The following is a 21,165-nucleotide window of genomic DNA, read 5'->3' on the forward strand; positions in this document are numbered from 1 at the left end:
GCCGTTCCTATTCCTCCTAGGGACACTCCAGGGCACTTTATGTATCATAAACATGGCCTAGATGCTATATTATTTCTTGATTTATGGGTAGACTACACCAAGGGATTACCAGAAAGTCAGAGGTGGCCCACAGCGGGAACCTGGGATGCAGAGTGCATCATGAAAGTAGAAGAAGAGTTATGGAAAAGGAAAGTCAGACAGTCACAGAAAGATGCCATTGAATTATGGCGTAAAGAATCACATAGACGAACAGAAAAGGCACATAGACAGGAAGAGAAGAGTAAAGAGAATTCCAATAAAGTTCGAGAGAATCTATTAATTGAGGAAGGTATCCGAGTGAAATCAGAACAAGTAGACAGACAAAGAAATGCCCTTATGAATGGTATGTATCCCCTTCTGGCCGAAGGATTACCTAAGGCTACCCCAGAAATACCGAAAGACTTGCCACCCCCATTGTTCCCAATAAAGGTACATCCTAAGGGGCATCCTAGAACAGCAGAAGACGTTTTTCTTTCCTCATATTTAGATGACGCAGCTCCCGAGTATGCTAATTCCGCCCCACATAGACCGCATACCAGGGAGGTCCAACGCCCAGATCCAGCACCCGTATCCCTACAGCAACAAATCGAGTCACAAGTTCTGGCAAGCACATCTGTTTCTGCATCCGCTCCTACAGCTGCTTCTATAGCTGAGTCCACACCTATAGTTGCTGTATCACGTTCAACGAATCCTTTCACACCCGACACCCCAGACGGGGCCACGGGAGGTGCTACCAATATCTTTTCTACGCCACCCAGAATAAATAAACTTACTTTTCAAGAGTCAGCACATTCACGTACACCCAAACTCCTTAGTGCCCGTGCGCTTAAGGAACTTCTTATAGATTGTAGATATGACCCTGTGCCTGGAAAGGAGGACGAAATGACCCTAGCATCATTGCGTATCAGACGAGCCGCAGTGTATTTAGGGAAGTTACCAGGAATGACTGCGCATCTAGATAATATATACCATTTTGTCCACACAGGGCGAGATCCAGGATGTATTAACAGAGCTATGGAATACCAGAAGGTAGAGATACAGGGGGAACTGTTACGTTTCCTCATAAACTGTGTGATCAGAAATCAAGACCGACCGGGGGTAGACCCGGAAGCAATGCAAATTCTTACAAGATGGAGCCAGAATATATCAGAAGGGAGACATGATAAACAAAATTGTATAATAGCCATGTGCCGAAAGATCCGTAAAGAAATAGAACGCCTACACGAAGAGAGATTAGAGGTAGACGAGTTCGAACAAAGCGAGGAAGAAGGGTCAGGACCGCCCACAGGACAGTCAGAAACTATAGCCTATGTAGGTAAAAGAAGATCTTGTAATAGTACGAGATGTCTTAATGACCCGGTACGCCCGATATGTCCAGACAATAACAGGGGTTTCCCAACACCCGTAGTCCATATAAGGTCTAACGAGCATTCGTTCCAAACAGCTGACAAGTTACTCCGAGAACGAAGGGGTTATCATTTCCTCGATTCTATGGATGAACAAGATTTAGCCAGGGCAGCTGTCCATTGGGTGGACAGTCCCGGAAAATATAGTGATGATACAGTAGTACGCACATTTTTGAATCTTACCCCAGATGAACAGAGGTTAGCTGGGATTTATATGATTCAACAACTCATTATACTATATCGAAGTCAGCATTCAGATCCTGGTCCCTTACCCGACATATTGACAGAATTACTCACGAATAGATGGAGAGGTGCAGGTACTAAATTAATTAAAGAAATTCTAGAATCAAGAAAGCAATATATTCTTTTTGTATGTTCAGAACATGTTCCATTGCCCGTCAAGGAAAGAACTACGTATCACATAGATAGACAGAATCCCTTACGAGAAGTGCACCCAATAAAGGGCGAGGACAATCAGTTTAAACGCGTATTTGTATATACGCCCATATCGAAAATAGAATTGTTACAAATGAAGAAAGTGGTACCCAGTCATGACAAAGACCCAGCGGGTTTTCACCGAGAAATAAAAGACATGTTACTCATGGGAGAGTACACCTACCCCGACATTATGACAATATTGAAGGTATTGATGCCTGCTGGCATTTATGAGAAACTCAAGGAAAAAGAGTGGGAGGTAGGAGACCAAAAGATAGAATGGTCAGTATTAGAAGCAGAAGAAAAGGCCCGAACTGCAGGAGCAGGGCTTGGGGACAAAACTAAAGCACTACCAGGATTACTAGTACAGGTACTGCCACGTTTATTAACTACGAAAAAGGAAGACTGGGGTACAATTTCAGCCTGTAAACAGAAGCAAGATGAGGACACTAGTGATTACTATGCCCGATTTGAAAAATGTTTTGGTATAAATAGTGGCATAAAAGCAAGTAGCGAATCATACCCACATCTGTTTGTAACAAAATTAGTAGAAAATGCTCTGCCCCCAGTAAAGAATAGAGTATTAAAATTCGAAAGTACCTGGCAAGGTAACACTCCATCACAAATGTTACAAATGTTACAGTACCATCACAATAGAATTAGAGAGGAACAAGAACATGAACACAGACGCATGAAAGACACGAAAATGAAAATGTTAGTTTCCCAGACAGTTCCAGCTGAAGGGCATAAAAAGGGTATGACACATTCCGATTCAGCAGGACCTGTAAAAGGGACATGTAATTATTGTAAAAAGCCAGGTCATTACGTACACGATTGCCCAGTTTTAAAACATAATATCAGCATAGGTAAAACACAAGAAAGATCACGGCCACTCAGACAAGATCAGAATGAACAAGGAGCTTTGCAGCATGCTCAGGCCATGCCAGCCGCACAACAGCCAATACAGTTTGTGCCAGCTGCACCACAGTTGCCTGTTGCTGCCACACAAACAACAACACGACAAATGTATCAGACCGCACAGTATGAATACCCTGAGTATCAGCGTTACGCATGAACTAGCCTAGAGAGGGAAGTTGACTTACCCCTTATCGAGATACCTGTAGATCAAGAAGGACCTTATGTACACAGTGAATTATTAGGTCAAGATAGAAAATTTTTACTCGATACAGGGGCAAGTCGAACAACAATAAAACGTAGTGAAGTTCCAGGGGCACCCCTCTCAGGCTCACAGAATATTTCCCTGGGTTTTTCAGGAAAGCCTATTGTTAATGAAGTGTCACAGCCTCTGCCACTTACGATAGGACCTTTGACCCGAACTACAGATTTATTGCTTACTAAATCATGTCCAGAAAACCTGTTAGGAATAAAAACGTTAAAAGCTCTAGGAGCTATAATATGTTGTTCTCCGGAAGGAGTAAGATTGTTTTTACGTGATTTTAAAGGTCACTATGTATCTAGAGACATGGATCCCCGATTACAGACTTTACCCACACGTCTATGGGCACAAGGCCCTACTGATGTTGGTTGCATGAATATTACACCATATCGAGTCACATTAAAGGCAGGAGTGGTGCTACCACGAATGCGACAATACAAGTTACCCCCAGATGCTGTAATGGCTTTACTACAAATCATTGATGAGCTCATTACCCAAGGAGTAGTTGTAGAAACAGACTCCAATGTATGTAATTCCCCGATAATTCCGATTCTTAAACGAACAGATCCTAAGGCCCCGCCAGTATACCGATTGGTTATTGATCTGCGCGAGTTAAACAAATGCATTGTGCCACAATTCCCTGTGGTCCCAGATATCTCGTCATTACTGACAGCTATTGATTCCGAAGCAACATTCTTTACTGTTATAGATCTCAAGAATGCCTTTTTCAGCGTCCCAATAGATCCGGAAAGCCAATATTTATTCGGTTTTAGTTTAAATGGACGTAGCTTTAAATTCTCACGCGCACCTCAAGGATTTACAGAAAGCCCCAGCATCTATAGCCAAGCACTGAAACGAGAACTTGACAGTATCCACATGCCAGTTAACACTGCTCTGCTTCAATACGTCGATGATCTGCTGATCACCGCCCGAAGCGAACCTGAATGTGAAAAAGCATCACTGACAGTTTTACAATTTCTAGCCGAAAAGGGGCACAAGGTGTCCCCTTCTAAGCTGCAATTCTGTGTCCAGCGAGTTATTTATCTTGGACACTCGCTGTCCAAGGAGGGAAGGCAGCTTACACCAGACCGCATTCAGTTAATAACTAACATGCCAATACCCAAGACACAAAAGGAGGTGCGGGCTTTCATAGGCCTCACTTCATATTGTAGACAGTGGATCCCGCAATATGCATTTTTAGCAAAACCACTCATTCAGTTGACAACCCAGGAGGCAGCCACATCGACTGTTCTCCCTTGGACTCAGGAACATACACAAGCTTTTGAAAGCCTAAAGAAAGCTTTATGTCAAGCACCTGTTTTAGCAACGCCATGTTACAGAAAACAGTTTACACTCTTTGTTACAGAACGCGGAGGTACTGCTTTGTCAGTACTCACACAGGAACAAGCAGGAGCACACAAACCATGTGCTTACTTTTCTAGTACATTAGATCCCGTAGCTCAGGCTTTGCCTGCATGCCTGAAATCAGTAGCAGCGACAGCTTTAGCAATCAGACAAAGCGATGCCATAGTGTTAGGACATCCATTGACAGTTCAAGTACCACACACAGTAGAAGTCCTTGTGAATAGAACGCAAACACAACACTTGACTATAGCACGACTTACAGGGTATGAACTTACATTGTTTCAGCCACATATAGAAATCAGACGCTGTAACACATTGAATCCTGCCACACTTTTGCCAGTAACCGGAACAGACCCACTAGCTCATGACTGTATTGAAGTTATTACTATAACGACGAAACCTAGACAAGACTTGACAGATGTTCCATTGTCAGATCCAGACCTGACATTGTATGTAGATGGTTCATGTATGAGAACAAGTACAGGAGAGTTAGTGGCTGCTTATGCAGTCACAACAGATACTGAAGTCATTGAAACTAATCGTATTAATACTTTGTCAGCTCAAGCCGCAGAGCTTATCGCTCTGACACAAGCCTGTATTCAAGCCACAAGTAAAAAAGTCAACATATACACTGATTCACGTTATGCATTCGGAGTCGTACATGACTTCGGCGTGCTGTGGCGAGAGAGAGGTTATTTAACTTCCCATGGTGCCCACATTCAGCACGGACCCCTCATTCATGCCCTATTAGATGCAATACATCTACCTACTGCAATATCAATTATGAAATGTAAAGCTCATACGAAAGTTATTGATATCATTTCTCAAGGCAATGATTTAGCCGACAGAACAGCTAAACAGACTGCTCAAACCCAAACATCCGACATGACAAAGACAATAGTCCCGATGCCGACACATTGTATGACAGTTAAAGATCCTACTCTTGACGTAATTGACATACAGACACATGCTACACCAGACGAAATAAAGAAATGGACTGAATTAGGAGGGATCCAAACGGACCAAGGATGGATGATGAAAGAAAAGTCTGTATGGTTCCTTGCTGATTCAATGGTCCAAGTCATAGTTAACACTATACATAGTCCAGCACACCTAGGAGAAAAAGCTATGCTAGACAGCATTCAACACATTTGGTTCAATAAACATTTACGAGCAGCAGCCAAACAAAAAGTCCGTACCTGTATGATCTGTTGCCAGTTCAACCCAGGAAAAAGTGTTCCCGTAGAACAGGGTGGATTTCATCCTCCTGATCACCCTTTTGAAGTCCTCCAGATGGATTATATCCAGATGGAACGATGTCGAGGATTCAAATATGTTCTCGTAGTTGTCTGCGCTCTGTCCCGTTGGACGGAGGCATACCCGGTTTCAGATTACACTGCCCCGACTACTGCCAAACAGTTAGTTCGAGAATTCTTCCCACGCTACGGTTTACCATGTGTTGTCTACTCAGATAACGGCCAGCCGTTCTCATCCGAATTAATGAAACATGTTTCACTTCTGCTAGGATATCAGTGGAAATTCCACTGTGTTCGACACCCCGAGGCAGCAGGTCTCGTAGAAAGACACAACCAGATCCTGAAAATTAGATTGTCCAAAATATGCAGAGAGAAAGGGGTCGACTGGATAGTAGCATTACCAGTTGCACTTTTTTACATGAGAATGGTAGCACACTCTAGAACAGGGCTATCCCCGTATGAGGTGATCTTCGGCAGACCACCAAATATGTGGGGGACGCCTATACCACGCAAAATAACTGATATTGACTGTAATATGCTGACAGATTACTTGGCTTCCTTGATGTCTGCACTACAATCTTGTCGTTCACAGGTTGCTGCAGCATTTCCCGACAATACTGAGGTGAAACCCCATGACGTAGTTCCGGGTGATATTGTATTTGTGAAAAATTTCGACCGAAAGACTCAGCTGGAGCCCAGGTGGAAGACACCCAAGTTGGTTCTGCTGACCACAAGAACAGCCGTGAAGATCGAGGGCCGCAAGGGTTGGATTCATTCAAGTCATATCAAGAAATTTCATGGACAATCCTCGGATATAGACATTGTGCCCTGCACTCCCTCACAGACTGATTCAAAACTTCCTTTGGTGGAAAAAACTGAAAGCGAACTCTACAAAGTTAAGTTGAGGCCGAGGACGTCAGACGGTTTGATTGTTTAAGTCCTCTCCTAGGTGAAGCGGTTGAATCTGTCTCTGACATGTATCCTCTAGACCTGAATCATGAACAGTCGCGAAAAAATGATGAAACGACAGGCGTATTGTAAATCACTGCGTAGCCATTGTATAGGGACATTATTAATTTTGTTTTCCTTAAGTCTTTTAATAATTATTACAAGTATGTTGTTGCACATATATTACCCTATTGCCAGAAATGTTCACAATGTTATTGCAGAACATTCTTTTAGTGACTTACCCCCGCATGAATTGTCCTATAGACTTCCATAAACTCAGACACAGCAGTTTACCAAGATCAGTGGGTATGGGGAAACCTGAACCTAGTTTTACTCAAGGTCTGCTATCCTGACAAGGAGGGTCGCCCCAAAAGAACAGGAACTGATCTAGAAAATGAAGTATATGGATTAGGTAATTTTACACCTAACCTCATGATTCTAAATGTCGTATCCGAAGTCGAACTAGTCTTACCCACCATGTCAGTATTCCCAGCAAAAGGTGAATTGTGTGTAAGAAAGGTTGGTTCCATACATATGGGCCATAGTAAGTGCACTACTACAGTAGAATTCAGTGATCAAGGCAAATCTTCATTCAGAGCTTATCGCCACTCCTACTTTATATGTGGTCAGACTGCATATATGCGTCTACCTCTAGATTGGGATGGTACCTGCTACATAGCATTCCTTTTGCCACCTGTTTTCCTAGCTCCTCCTGATTATTACAGAAATATTCATTTAGTACACAATAGAGAGCGGAGAGATCTCCCAATTGTCGATTATACTGAGACGGCATGGGACAAGTATGTGGATTTCAATAAAGGCATCTTTCCCTATATAGGTACAGTTACCAATAGTAAGCTGATACGTAGATTAACTAGAACCCTTGAAGCAGTAGTGAATGAAACTATTTCCGCCTTAGGCAATTTAACAGAAGAGCAGTCTGCTATGCGGATTGTTGTGCTTCAAAATCGTCTTGTCCTTGACGTCATCCTGGCTGATAGAGGCGGAGCTTGTAGGGTCATCGGATCAAGCTGCTGCGTATTCATACCAGAAAATTCGCCATCTGTATATAAAGCTATAACTCGCCTTCACAAGATTGTAAGCCAGATACACCAGAACCCAGGCACTTGGACTTGGTCCAGTTGGTTTTGGAGTGTGATATCAGCCTGGGGATGGAGAGTTCTATCCTTCCTAGGTATTGGCCTTCTCATACTATTCAGTTGCTGTCTATGTCTACAATGTGGACCAGCGATTTGTGGTCTGTGTGCCACATCGTGTATTCCACCACCAAGATTTCATTCAAGATCCCGGAAGAAGAAAGAAGAACAAATGATGCTATATGAACAGATCAATGGATTAATGAAGATTGATATCTCTTAACGGGCAAGTAGGGGACAAGGAGGGAATGTGGAAATATGGATTTTTCTGGTCAGTTATGTCCCCTATCTTGGACCCCAACGGTTCTATGTGCATGTCACAAGTACATGTATGTTCCCTCCAGTTCCAGTTATGAAGACGCAAATACATGTGCGTCCACCGTCAACATGTCCTCTGTCAGATCCGCCATGAATAGGCCGGATATTCCATTCCTAAGTACAAAAGGCCACCGGCTTTATATGGCTCACTTATGCCATTTTACAGTCCAGGCAAGTAGGCCCTGATTCTGTCATCAAAACTCTTCTTGCCTTCTGCCTCTGAAAGCTCCAGTCTGAGCCTGCATCTGTGACCATGAACTCTGTCTCATTCTCTGCGCGGCTCACGAAGCCTGACATCAGCCTATTCTCTGCCAAGAACTGTATTTCACCTTCGAGTTATCTGCTTCCCCCTCAGCCGATGCATTCCTGCCTAGTAGTTTAAGTAAACATTCTTCCAGCTACCGAGCAAAAAGCCCGGCTTCTCTGTCTTAATGCAAGTAATTCATAGCCCTGTTACTATGGAAGATTCCTGCCCTCGCATTTAGTGTAGACACTTAGACGCTTGTACACGCACGCACAGTCAGTATAGAATAGATTCTGTCCGAGAGTCCTTCCTTTGTGGATAACATAGTTCTTTAAACATAGGATGTTAGATATGATTTGGGATTAGGTTGACTTGACCCCTCAGACTTCTTGTCTCCACATGTAGAGCTAAATGTCAAGTCCCCTTCACCCCCTAGTTACACGTCAATTACACGTCATGCTGCTGCGCGCGCATCTATGCCAAGTATTATCTTATAGATCCACCTATAGGTGACATCACGACCAATTATGTTCCTTTTTACTCCTTGTTCCACCCATTTTCGGTTACGCAGACAATTCGTCATTTTCCTTATCAATTGTTACGCCTATTGCATTCGCTTCATTGTAATGTATGTATTATAAAAGTCATTTCATATCAATAATGTGTGTGCTTCACTTCCTGAACCTTCGTGGTGACGGAACATTGGGAGCAACCGATTATAATCGAGTTAATGGAATAAAGCCCATTCCGAACCTCTAATACCACGGATTCTGCCTCTCATTTTACTGAGCTATTTTATTATGTTCCTGTATCAAATTCAGTCCAGGTAAAGGAGAATTATTTACCACAAGGTGCCCACAGTGGCAGAAATCTGACTGTAAAAGGAAAGTGTGAAATCGAATATGAAGCCAAGGTTTCTCACCTTAGATTTGGGGACAGGTGTGGGACCACGGGCTCTAGCCCACCATACAGAGGACCATATAGAAGGTTGTTTCCCCAATACTAGGAATTCTGTTTTGAGCGGAATTTAATCTCAGGCAGCTCGAATCCATCCATTGAGCGAGGTCCACCAGGCAGGACTTGAAATTGGCTGCACCTTTTCCATCGTCTTGCGCCAGTGTGATAATCAGCTAAGTATCGTCAGCATAGGACAGGATCCTCACACCATGGCGCTCAATATTGTCTGCCAGAGGACGCAAGTTAAACAGGGTCAGACTCAGTGCTGAAACCTATGGCACTCCCTGCTGTAAGAGGATGACTTCAGAGGTACAAGGCTTCTGGATCACCTGAAAAGAACGGTTATGCAGAAAATCGGCAAACCATTCAAGGGCTCGTCTCCCTACACCCTGCTTCCATAGCCGCTCTAATAGGTGGCATGGGACACGGTCTCAAAGGCGGCCTTAAGTCTAGCATAGCAGTTTTACCTTCATCCGCAGAGAGTCTCTGAGGCTAATAAAAGGGAGGATTCTGTGCTATAATGTGGTCTGAAACCCGATTGAGTCTCGTGTAAAAGCTGTTTCTCATCTATAAACTGCATTAGTTGCCGATTTACGTGTTTTCAGTGACTTTGGCGAAAAACTGCAGCATGGAGATTGGTCTAAAATATTATGGCTTCGGAAGATTCAGCAAGGGGTTCTTAGGAAGGGGGACTACCATAGCATGTTTCCACTCTAGTGGCACACGACCCATTTCAAAAGACCAATTCAGCAATGTGCATAATGTAGGGGAAATGGCTGTGATACCTCGTTCCAGCATCCCCGATAAGGCAGGGTCCAGTGGAGATCTTGATTTAATTTTGGCAGCGAGGATACAGGTATCCCCCACAGAAACGCTGTCTATGCTAAAAGATCCTTCCAGTGGGGGTAACAATGATGTTTTGGGAAAGGGGAATCTGTAGTTCCTGACATTTTCTAGGAAAGAGGCATAAATGGTGAAAATGCTTTTAGCAAAGAAGTGAGCAATGTGATTGCAGGAATCAGTGGAGGTTGTCCTAGCAGCTGAAGTGCATTCTAAGGATGTGAGAGATTTAACTATTCTACACATCTCTTGAGAAGAGTGTTTTGCCCCCTTAATCTTTTGGGCAAAAATTGGATTCAGGAGTGTCTGAACTGTTTCTGATACTCCTTGAGCGCATTAAGATAGGAATCTCTGTCTGTGCTCTGAAAGCTCTTGTGCCCTTTACATTCTTAATGCTTACAAGCCTTTTTCCCAAGTAGGAGACACTTTGTGAACCATTCTGCAGTGAATCTAGAGCCGGTGGTGTTCTGAGTTTTCAGAAGGGCTAAGGTGTCTAAGGCCTCATTAATCCATTGTATCACCTGCTGATTGGCAGCCTGGCGACATGTGTCTAGGAGAAGGGGATTGAGATTCAGAGCAGCTTTAAAGGCAGATGACATGATCAGCGACCATCTTCGGGCTTTAATCAGGTGTGCTGGAGGCAACCCAGGCATAGGTCGTATGCCAAGAATCTGGAAAAGGATCAAAAAGTGATCTGCCCATGCAATAGGAATCGGAGAGGCTACCATTACCTGAGCCGAGTTGGCAAATATAGGATCGAGAGTGTGGCCCTCAATATGAGTGGAGGTCCGTATTAACTGTACCTGGTGAAGGTTGAGGTACTCTAGGTCCTCACTAAGGCGTGCAGCTAAGTGGCAGGCCAGGTCGTCAAAGTGCAGGTTGAGATTGCCTAAGATTAAGCAATGTGAATAGCGCAGAACATATGATAGTATTGTGTCCAACAAAGCAGTTATAAACTGGGCGGTGGGCCAGCGAGAAGAATATATCAGAAAAACTGCAAGGGAACAACTGCTTGTTAATGATAGGGAAAAGAAAGCCGCCTCACAGTCATTAATCTGTACTTCCGTAAGACTGCAGCCAAGATGTTGTCTAAGAAACACTTCCAGCCTGCCTCCCCTACTGTGAGATGTATCTAGTCTTAGGATTGCATAGCCTGTAGGGATGGCTTCTGGAATATCTGGGGCAGACTGTGCATGAAGCCATGTTTTTTTTAGAAAGAGCGCTGTATGTTGGTGAAGGGACAAGAAGTCTGCAATTTCAGATCTGTGTTTGGGGCGAGATAGACAGTTCAGTAGAAAACACTGAGCCGACCCCAAGCTATCATGGTTGGTCCTGTCCTCAAACTCTGCTGCAGACAGCGTAGAGAACGTGAGGTAACACTAGCCGCATGTGGCCTGGCTTGAAAGCACATTAACAGTGTGTCGGCAGTTCACCGTGATGCCCAGGTCTAGTCAGCGCAGTTCAGCCACCAAGTAGCGCAATGGAGCTGCTATAAAACCACAAGCGGGACTTGCCTTAGGCGCGCCTTTGGTGTGCCAGTGGTGTCTCCTCACAACTGCCAGGCGTTTATAGCCCACTTCCAGAGAGACCGTGGCTAAAAAGCCAGGACATCAGGGGGCAACAAAACACAAACTGGAGCCCTGACTCTCTGATTCAACCTGGTAGGCTCCCCTCCCAGATGGAGCTATCAGGACAATAAAATTACAGTTAAAATAAAAATGAAGAAATGAATTGTCAGAAAGCAACAAATAAACGGATAAAAATGCCGGCGGGCAGACCTAAGATGGCTTCTGCCATCCTGCACCTAGTGCGCGTCCAAGGAAACTAATAGTCCAGATTCTAACCACTCCCAAAATGAGCAGCAAGGTAGGCATCGCAGGCGCTTTAGCAGTATAAAATCCACTGCATCCACGCAGCTGCCATGAGTTCATAGCCCGCCTCCAGAGATGGCATGGCAAAAACGCCAAGAAATGAGAGGGTCAACAAAACACGAAGGGAAACCCTGACACTCCACTCCAACCTGGTAGGCTCCCCTCCCAGATGGAGCTGCCAGGAAATAAAATTAAAGTTAAGATAAAAATGAAGAAATTAATTGTCAGAAAGCAACACATAAACTGATGAAAAGCTGGTGTGCGGACCTAAGAATGCCGCTGAGCGGGTGGGGCCAGGCACCTTCCCGTGCCTAGTGCACGTACAAGGAAACTAATAGTCCAGATTTGAACCACTCCCAAGAGAAGTAGCAAGGTAGGCATAGCAGGTGCTTTAGCAGTGTAAAATCCACTGTGTTGTGCAGCTACCATGGGTTTATAGCCCACCTCCAGAGAGGGCATAGCTAAAATATCAAGAAATGCAGGGGGCAACAAAACACAAACTGGAGCTTGACGCTCCTCTCCAACCTGGTAGGCTCTCTTCCCAGATGGAGCCACCAGGAAATAAAATGACAGTTAAAATTAAAATGAAGAAATGAATTGAAAATATATGAACCAAGAACTAACTACTTTCATTAACACTAACCACATCCAGGACTCGACGCAGTACGGCTTCCGGGGTGAGCATAGTACAGAGCTTGCACTGATCACTGCAACAGAAGAAATTAGACGTTCAGTAGATAATGGAGGCATGGCCGCCTTGACTCTGCTGGATATTTCGGCTGCATTTGATACGGTAGATCACAGGCTCCTGATAAATTCCCTCCAGGAAAAAGGTATAACGGGTGCAGCCCTCTCACTTTTCAAATCTTTTCTGACAGATCAAGAACAAGCAGTGGAAGTGGACGGCTTTAGGTCACATAGCTTTAAGCTCTCATGTGGGGTCCCACAGGGCTCCTCTTAGAGCCGAACCCTTTTTAATGTGTACGTTACACCGCTAGCCAGATTGATTAATTCCTACGGTGTTGCTATGGTATCATGTACGGACGACACTCAGATCATTGTCTCCATTTCAAATAATATCCAGGACACAGCCCTCAACTTTCAGGCCTGTATGCAACATCTGAGCATATGGATGTCAGAGAACTACCTCAAGTTAAACTCTAATAAAAGTGAAGTTTTTTATTTTTTGGAAGAGATCCGTCCTTCTGATCCACTGACTAGTGGCCTTTGGAACTGGGTCCCTTTCCCATTCCAACTACTAAGGCAAAAAACTTGGGAGTCTTCTTCGACACAACCTTGTCCTTTTCCCATCACGTGAACGCGGTCACATCATCTACTTTTTCCACCTTGAAGATTCTGAGAAAATCTTTTCCTTTTATACCTCCAGCACTACAAAATACAGTGGACTCAGCACTTGTTTTTTCCAAATTGGACTACTGTAACACCCTTCTGGTCGGTATAAACAAGGGTCTCCTTGTCAAACCGCAGGTTCTTCAAAACTCTGCAGCTTGGCTGCTCTTTGGCATTCCTAAATAATCTTCAGACAAGCAGGCCTTTATTGCCCTACGCTGGCTACCCGTGGAAGAACGGATCAATTTCAAGTCCCTATGCATTGCCTTTAAGACCCTGCATAAATATGGCCCAGACTATTTGATTAACCGATTCCGCTGGTATACCCCGTCCAGAAATCTTCGGTCCTCATCACAAGAGCTTGTTGAGGTGTTTAAACTCCGACACCCGCACTGGGGTGATAAAAGCTTTGTAAAAATCACAGCCTTACTGTGGAATCGTCTGCATATTAAGCTTCAAAACTCGCCAGGCCTGCTCTCCTTTAAGAAAGATCTAAAGACTTGGTTATTTACCTTATAGCTTTTCATATTCAGATCGCGAGCCTTTCAGTGAAATCTGAGTGATGGTCATGTGGTTGGATGCCAGGCGCCTAGATGCCTTAGATGGCCACCGACCCACACATAGTGCCCATACAAGGAAACAAATAGTCCAGATTTGAACCACTGCCAAGAGGAGCAGCAAGGTAGGCGTTGCAGGCTCTTTAGCAGTGTAAAATTAAGTGAACCAATTGTGTGTAAGCCAATTTCACAGTGTTAAAAAGGAGAGAGTACAAGCACTTTAACACTGGTTAGCAATGCAAAGGGCCCGATTCACAGAACTAACTTAAGACAAAATCCTAAACTTACTACCCTTTTGGTATTCACAGAAGGCACTTACTCATTTTGGTATTCACAGAAGGCACTTACTCATTTCGGTATTCACAGAAGTTAGGAGTCCTAACTTTAGGACTCCTAAATGCCTTCTGTGAATACCTTAAGTCTTAAAATTAGGATTTTTCTCAGTTTAGGAGTGCTAAAGTTAGGACTCCTAACTTTACTACTACTAAACTGAGAAAAATTCTAATTTTAAGGCTTTCAGTATTCACAGAAGGCATTTAGGAGTTAAAGTTAGGAGTCCTAACTTTACTACTACAAAATTGAGAAAAATCCTAATTTTAAGACTTTCGGTATTCACAGAAGGCATTTAGGAGTCCTAAAGTTAGGAGTCCTAACTATACTACTACTAAACTGAGAAAAATCCTAATTTTAAGACTTTCGGTATTCACAAAAGGCATTTAGGAGTATTCACAGAAGTTAGGAGTCCTATCTTTAAGACTCCTAAATGCCTTTTGTGAATACTGAAAGTCTTAAAATTAGGATTTTTCTCAGTTTAGTAGTAGTATAGTTAGGACTCCTAACTTTAGGACTCCTAACTTTAGCACTCCTAAACTGAGAAAAATCCTAATTTTAAGACTTAAGGTATTCACAGAAGGCATTTAGGAGTCCTAAAGTTAGGACTCCTAACTTCTGTGAATACCAAAGTGAGTAAGTGTCTTCTGTGAATACCAAAATGAGTAAGTGCCTTCTGTGAATACGAAAATGGTAGTAATTTTAGAATTTTATCTTAAGTTAGTTCTGTGAATGGGTCCCACAGAGTCCTAAAGCCGACTGAAACAAAATCTGCAAAAACAGGAGGATGGAAGTCAAAAAGGTGGAGGCAAACCACACCAAGTATGTCAGGTCCAACACTTATTTTGATATTGAAACATTATATATCATAGAAGAGAGAAAGGAGACAACTTATCTCATAATACCTTTCTTTGAGGAGTGGGTCAGATGTGGAAGTTAAAGGACAACAATGATTGAGGGTTCATCGCTTGGGGGCTCTATTGTACAAGTAAAGTTCAGAAGTTTATTACTCCTAGATATAGTTGGGTACTTCTCTCTCTCCTCTTTTTTCTTTCACTTCATCTAGCTAAATTCTCCAATTGGCTGATGATATTCGCTTACAATCGGGGTGAAAGAAGACTTATACTTTGTACATTGGATGATAGGAAGGATTTGTGAGATGGATGCTGCATCAATCAACAATATGTATATAATAAGAGGAAAGTCCTTAAAACTCATTAGAGCCTGGACCCCCTCAGGAGATGTTGACCTATAGTTCTGCTAGCACACAGTGCACCATCCACAAACCCACCATTACAGGATAACAAATGTGTGTGCAACCTCAAAACATGACAACCCTGACTCTCCAAGGAAACTGTGGGAAAGGATCTAGAACCATTTCATTTGGCCTCTCGCGCATACACAAAGAAGTACACAAGAAATACTCAACAAGGCTTTACAGTACGTATTGCAGCATTGTGATTCTTGCATAAAATATTTGTGCTGTGATTATGAGTAGAATGAAACAGATTCGCATAATTAGCATTACAAGAACAGTGAAAAGAATAAATATTTCCACCATTATGCTAAGACAGTGTGTGTAAGCAGGCATATACATGCTGGATTTATATGTATGTACTCCTAACTAGGCCTGGGCAAAAATTTCGTTCCGTTCGCGGAAATTGCGATAATTTGACATTTTTGCGTTCCGCGGAGAGCGCGAAAATGTCAAAAATTCCGGTTTCCGCAGCTTGGCGATAATTTGTTTCTTGCTCGCGCTGTAAAATAATACATTCTCGCGCGCGCGCGATCGCCTTACCTGAATCCCTGCGTTCGCCGACAAGTTTTCTTGATCCGGTCGCGTTCTCCATGAGATGTTGTATTGTTTTTAGCCATTTGCGCTGTCTCGCGACAGTTCGCGCCCGCAGTGACGTCATGCGTCGCGCGATCACGTCTTTCTTCTCGCGATCATGCACCGCGAGAACAACTCAAAACAAGATGGCCGCGCCCTCAAGCAACCACATGGGTAAGTTGGCGACCCGCAACCATGCAGAAAATCTCGCGAACATGCCGGAAAAAAACTTCCGCATCTTCGCGATATTTCTGCTTGTTTGCGATAATTTTAAACATTCTCGCGATAATTTGCGAAGGTTAATTCCGCAAATTCCGCCCACCCCTACTCCTAACAAACACTCCCTAAGCTTGGGGCCGATTCCGGTGCCGGGTCGGACAGCTCTCCGAGAGCTGTCCGTAGCCTTACCATGCGACCGACACGTACCCGTAGCCAGTCTGTCCTGTAGAGGAAGTACGATGCGCACAACTGCCAAAAACCCGACCGACACGTAGGCTGTGATTCAAGCTCCATTCTCCGTCCGAGCCGTAACTCCTAACGCCGAACCGAGTCGGCCGGAAGCAGTATCCATAGCAGTTTTCACCCTGACTAGTACGATGCGTGCTTCCTAAGTGCCAGACGGGGCGCCATTTATGGGGTGTCACAGCATCCGGAAAACAAGCATATCAGCTATGATTCGTGCCACAACTCAATCCACGGCTATGAGACGGACCAGCTTGCAGCGGGTACGAGACGGAGCAACAAGCAGAGTGTACGACACGAACACAACATGAATCCCATCGCGCAGGTCATACCAGTACTCTTCATCTACGACCGGATCAGGAACCGACACCGACGGCGCAGGCGGTAGGTCAGACACCTACCACACAAACAAACGACATGTACCCGCAAAATGGCACACACACACAGGGGATCCACATCCTGGCCACTAACAACAGGCCACCATAGGGGTTGTATGGCCAGCACCACTACCACCCCCACCCATAGGGCTAATGTTGCCCATCACCCCCGCCACCCCCACGCATAGGGTACCTGTTGCCCATCACTATTGCCACCCCCACCCATAGGGCTCATGTTCCCCATCACTACTGCCGCCCCCACCCATAGGGGACCTGGTGCCCATCACTACTGCCACCCCCAGCCATAGGGTACCTGGTGCCCATCACTACTGCCACCCCCACCCATAGGAGACCTGGTGCCCATCACTACTGCCACCCCCACCCATAGGGGACCTGGTGCCCATCACTACTGCCACCCCTAGCCATAGGGCTCATGTTCCCCATCACTACTGCCACCCCCAGCCATAGGGGACCTGTTGCCCATCACCCCTGACACCCCCAGCCACAGGGCATATGTTGCCCATCACTACTGCCACCCCCAGTCATAGGTGACCTGTTGCCCATCACCCCTGCCACCCCACTCAAAGGTCTTATGTTGCCCTTCACCCCTGCCACCCCCAGCCATAGGGCTCATGTTCCCCATCACCACTGCCACCCCCAGCCATAGGGGACCTGTTGCCCATCACCCCTGCCACCCCCACCCATAGGGGACCTGTTGCCCATCACCCCTGCCACCCCCACTCATAGGGTTCCTGTTGCCCATCACCCCTGCCAGCCCCAGCCATAGGGCTCATGTTCCCCATCACTACTGCCCCCTCACCCATAGGGGAGCTGGTGCCCATCACCCCTGCCACCCCCACTCATAGGATGGGTGATGCGCCACACATCCATCATACTCCAATATTAGGTATGTCAGCAAAATACATCCCCCCTAACATCATGACAACAGTGTGTAGTCTGTGACAAATGCCCACAACAGTGATTATGACTTAGAACATACAATGTAACTAACTGCACATGTGTGACCAACAAATGAGTGTGCCCTACACAAGACAAGCATCACCATAGCACTGTGTCAATGTAAAGAGAACACCCCCTCACTGTGTAGAACAAAAGTTAAGTGTGGGCTTCCAAACTGGAGCAGATGTTGAGCATTGTGGTCATGGGGTCTAAACCCCCCCTCATCACAGTGACCAAAAGGTAAGTCTCATCATGGTCAAAGCTGCAAATAACAAACAGCATGTATGATCCCTGCTCCCAACACATTAAACACTTCTGGGGTGAAGTAGTGGTTGTGTCCCATTCCCACAGAGATGTGGTGAGGCTAACAGTGCTGTGAAAACATAACACTCTCGGACATGTGCAGACAGGCACCACACATGGGGGCTGACAATGCATACAGTGTTCAATGTCCAAAGAGCAGAAGTGACCATCACAAAGCATACACACATCTCGAAAATAGACACACTAATCACAACAACCTGTGTAGACTGTAGGTGTCAGCTCACAAACTCCCATTCCATGCCAGCAATGGCACCTAACAACCAGGATGAATGTGCACAATTATGTGATATGACTCACAGGGACTGCAGGGTAAATCACAGAAACAGCATCCAGACAATGGCCCACAACAGCAATACCAATGCACTGATGCAGATGCACAATCACAAACAGGCAACCTAACACTGCACATCTGACACAACGTATGTGTGTGTGTGTCTCAGTATCCCCAGGCAATTACACAACACATGAGGGGGGTTGAACCACAGTGACACAGATGTGGACACAGTGCCATACAAACGTAATCCATCATTGGGACACCCTTAGTGGGCAGCACAACAGACACATGTGACACAAGCTGGAATGAACACCAACTAACACAGCAAGAGACTGACACACAACAGCACTACCCCCAGTGACCAGACATTGGGGTGACACAAGCATGCATGACACCTCCACTGTGATGACAAAGGCAGATGTCGTACTAACTGGGAAACCCAGACATGTGTCCTGTTCCACAAACGTACATCACACATACACAAACACAAATCACTCAGCATGGCCCCTCATCCATGGACAAACGGGAGCAAGGGGACCATCCTTGCAAACATGTACATCAGTCCACCCTCAACACCACACGCCCTGAACTGCAACAATGTGCATCTGTGAAGCCCACATGGACAGGTGAAATTGCACATGCACCCATGACAAACACAGGAATGTTGGGAGGAACTAAGGTGCACAGACTCATCACATAAGGACAGTTTACAACCCTGGGGAATAACAGACATACTCCACAGTATGCGGTACATGGCCATGACGTCAAAGCTCATGTAACCTTCAGAATACCTGCCACAGTCCCAGGACAATGCAGAAGCCAAGGAGAACCACAAGGCACACATGCTGACACCTGCAAACATTGCAGCCATGAACCCGACAAGTGGGAGCAGTCACACACACATACACATGTCTCAATCACTGAGAGGTACCACCTACATGATATTGCAAATAAACAAGTGCCTTGGGGAACCCTGACTGTGTCCCTTCTGTGTCTGACAACATCATCACCACTCAGAACTGACAAATCCCAATGATGATACACCAATTAACAGTAGTGTGTCAAGCACCCACACATCTGGTAGCCCATGGCAAAGTAGTGGGATGAACACAGTACCACTCAGCAAACATCAACAACAGGAATCTATCAAGGGAACACTGCCTGTGTATGAAAAAGGATGTGGACACACACACATGCTCATACAACACACACCATGAGCCCAGGCTATGTCACGGGACAACACACTTACTTGAGGGGGCTCAACTCCTGTGGAAGCCCAGCTGTGCCAAACATATTCACAGCACATCTCACTCATGTCAGCAGAACACTTGGTCAGTCAGCCATCAGTTACCACACATTAAAGGCTCTGGTCACAACAGCCTGGGTATGTGAGTCTCCCCTAAGTCAACTGCACATACTCAAAACATATGTCTAGCAAGTTGCACAGAGGACCCAGTTGCTCCTATACCAATGATGCCCACACCTGTAGGTCCAGTGGTGATGCGCACAAAGTCTGTGAAATTGACAAATTGGACAATGGGAAGCACATCATATGTGCATGGGTGCAAGCCAGAGATGTGACAAAGCAAATGAAATGTTCACAGTGATGTCCACAAATAGTTGACCATGACAAACCCAGGTAGCTGCAAAGGATGACATGGATACCCACCAGAATAGGATACATATCTCATGGACCGCATGAAGTACCTCACATCAACACATCAGTATTCAATATTGGAAACCAAGCATTACAGGTGCAAGGGCATGTTAAACATCATCAACATAATGTACAGCTAAATCAAGTTCACAGGGATAAAGAAAAAAGCTTTATTCAGCATATTAAAAGTTAAACGTCTGTTCAAACAAAAGGCCAATGGCCAGTCCATGTCCAAATGCCAAGGAGTGAACTAGAGTGAGAACTGTCACACGTTGCTTGCCTGCACTGCTAAGGACCAGGGTCATCCCCTCGGAGGAGCATACATGGGGGCAGGCCAGGTACCGCAGGGACAGGATCAGGGCGCAGCAGAAGGAGGCAGTGAAGAGGTGGTGGATGCAGGCGAGACACTTGCAACTGCAGTGAAACTGACTGAACTGGTGGGTGCAGTCACAACTGTGGGGCACAAGGCAGATGGGGTGGGTGCCGGCACAACTCCAGTGGGCAGGTCAGATGGAGTGGATTGGGTCCCCACTGCAGTGCCAAGTCAGACGGGGTGGTCGTGGACTCCACTGCAGTGCCTACATCAATGGGAGTGGAATGGGGTGCAGGTGAGGTCAGCAGGACAGGGGGGACACGGTCCCCACATCAGTGGCACTAACCGTCTGACCAGGTGTGGAGGAGCAAGTGGTGGGGGGGAGGGCCTTAGCATTTTGGGGATTGTGTATCTCTGGGTGGGGGAACCCGGGGCAGGGAGCGGTGGGGGAACCTCTGGAGTGGTGGCCTGGGGGATGGAGGACGGAGACTTTGTCTTGGAGCTGCGTGGTGGCGGGGGGGTCTTGCTCTTCCAGCTCCAGGGAGACTTGTGGGTGGGGGTCTCAGTCTGACTGCGCCAGGGTGAGGGTGTCCGGGTTTGAGGGGCACTCACCTCTGTGTGTGGGGACTTCCTCTTCCCCTTGTAAGATGGATCTGCTGGGTCGGTGGGGAAGAGGCCAAGGTCACAGAGGAAGAGCTTCTGGGGAGATGGGGTTGC

The sequence above is a fragment of the Triturus cristatus genome, chromosome 3_2 (assembly GCF_964204655.1).
Source record: "Triturus cristatus chromosome 3_2, aTriCri1.1, whole genome shotgun sequence".
Classification (NCBI taxonomy): Eukaryota; Metazoa; Chordata; class Amphibia; order Caudata; family Salamandridae; genus Triturus; species Triturus cristatus.